This window comes from Mytilus galloprovincialis, chromosome 6, assembly GCF_965363235.1.
Source record: "Mytilus galloprovincialis chromosome 6, xbMytGall1.hap1.1, whole genome shotgun sequence".
NCBI classification, from domain to species: Eukaryota; Metazoa; Mollusca; class Bivalvia; order Mytilida; family Mytilidae; genus Mytilus; species Mytilus galloprovincialis.
In genome coordinates this window covers 32,303,809-32,305,784 of record NC_134843.1, presented here as the reverse complement: position 1 = coordinate 32,305,784, position 1,976 = coordinate 32,303,809, and the positions used below count along the sequence as shown (strand labels likewise).

Below are 1,976 nucleotides of genomic sequence, written 5' to 3'. Positions count from 1 at the left end.
TGTGAGTAAGAGCCCCGGTTTACACATCAATAACCTCTAGAAAAAATGTGTTTAATCCTATAGTAATAGTTCCTACCTTGTTTATCTCTGAATCTCGATTTACCAGTATAAAAGCTACACTTATTTACCTCAATTGATGGCAGTCCAGATTCCATAATCATTAAAAAGATTAAAGTCTAAACTTACTTGGGGGGTTTCCCTCTCATTTTCTCATGCATTAATAAGTATGAAGTACTTCAAGGTCAAGTGCTACAGAAATAGTACAATTATGTTTACATGTTAATGATAATATCTATACACATGATAAATAGAATGATGTTGTGGAAGTACAAAACCAAGAGAATCCTTTCTATTTAATCTGTTTAACTGTTTAATATTTTATTTGAATATTAACTGTCACTTTACAAATAAAAAAACAACAACTAGGAATGTATTTAATTATTAGTTTAGGTGGTATGAAAACCTATGGCCTTTAAAGTAAAAAATAGGCTATGTCTAACCTCTCCTATATTTGTTGCACCCAATGGTCAAAAAGACCGTTTAGATGTGCATGGGTTTTTTTTTATGTCAAAAACCATATAAAACCAGGTTCAATCCACCATTTTCTACATTTGAAAATGACTGTACCAAGTTAGGAATATCACAGTTGTCCATTCGTTTGATGTGTTTTATCATTTGATTTTGCCATTTGATTACGAACCTTCCGTTCTGAGTTTTCCTCGGTGTTCAGTATTTTTGTTATTTTACTTTTTTGAAAGACCTGCATTGAAAGTTCTTCTCAATAAAAAGGGTAACACATTTGACCCTGGAAACTAGAAGAGCATATCATTTAGTTCCAACATTGACAAGCTGTTTATTAAGTTATGTATTAAAGAATAATGAACTTCATCTAAAGTAAGAACTAAATCAACAAACATCAGATCGCTTTTAAAGAAAATAGTCGCACTGCTGATCGCATACATTGTATTTACACTAAAACCAGAAGTTAATCATTACTTATAAACATCAAAATAAAAAGGTATTTGCAGCTTATTGCCTTCTTGAAAAATCCGTTGATATACTTTCATCAGAAGATATACTTGTTAACCAAATTTTCTGCGCTACAAGGTTTTCCAACCAATGGATACTAGTAAATGAAACTAAAAATAATTTTCTAATTTAAAGACATTCATATCTTGAAGATGAACGTCAGAAATATGACAGTTGTTATCCATTCGTCTGTTTTGTTTGAGCTTTTAATTTTGCCATTTGTTTACAATTTTCTGTTTGCAATTTTCCTCGGATTTCGGCATTTTTGATATTTTTTGTTTGTGTAAGCTGGGGTCACACATTCGCGATTTTTACTGATGTCCTTGACAGGACCATTCCCGATTAAAATTTGTCAAAAGTCTGAACAAGTGAATCGTGGATGGAAATTCAAACTTTAATTAAAATTTGTAAAACAAATAATTTCATCAGCACAACAATCAGATATTGTTCAGGAAGCGTCGATATTCAACCGTTTCCAAGCGAATTTATCCCGATAATCCCGTTCTCAATCCGCTCCTAATCCAATTTGTATCTTTCGCCTGGTAAAATTCGACCGAGTCTGTCACGACTGCGTCCCGATTCTACCGAATGTAATCCGACAGAGATCAGACAGTGACCAAACAGTGAACCGACGCTGACGGAAGTTATCCGTTCGAAAACTGTCGGCATACTCGGGATGATCAGGTACTGTCGGAACGTAATCCTATCACGGTCCGCTCTATCGCATTGCAAACGGCTTGATGTGGTCTCAGTCGTATTGTATTCTGTAATTGTCGGGACTCTGACGTGGGTATCATTGCCGAATTTCGTATTAATAACGGAACTGTTCCTGACCAGTTTCGGCAAAAACGGTTCGCAATCGACAAGTTCTGGATGCAATCTTGACTCAATCGGCAGAAAAACAGCAACGAAAAATTTCTCCAGATCATCCACGTACCACAGGACAC

At 35.0% G+C, this 1,976-nt stretch overlaps 1 long non-coding RNA gene across 3 annotated transcripts in view; it reads right to left on the bottom strand.

The window, feature by feature from the left end:
- The window catches only part of LOC143078091 (uncharacterized), a 5,090-nt gene extending 4,819 nt beyond the window's left edge, over positions 1 to 271 (bottom strand). The window contains exon 1 of one of the 3 annotated variants that reach the window (XR_012979049.1): positions 187 to 271. This is a non-coding gene — a long non-coding RNA (uncharacterized LOC143078091). Of the gene's footprint in view, positions 1 to 76 lie in introns of all 3 variants that reach the window. The other 2 variants (XR_012979050.1, XR_012979048.1) reach the window with 2 other exon arrangements.
- Positions 272 to 1,976: the final 1,705 nt, after the last annotated feature.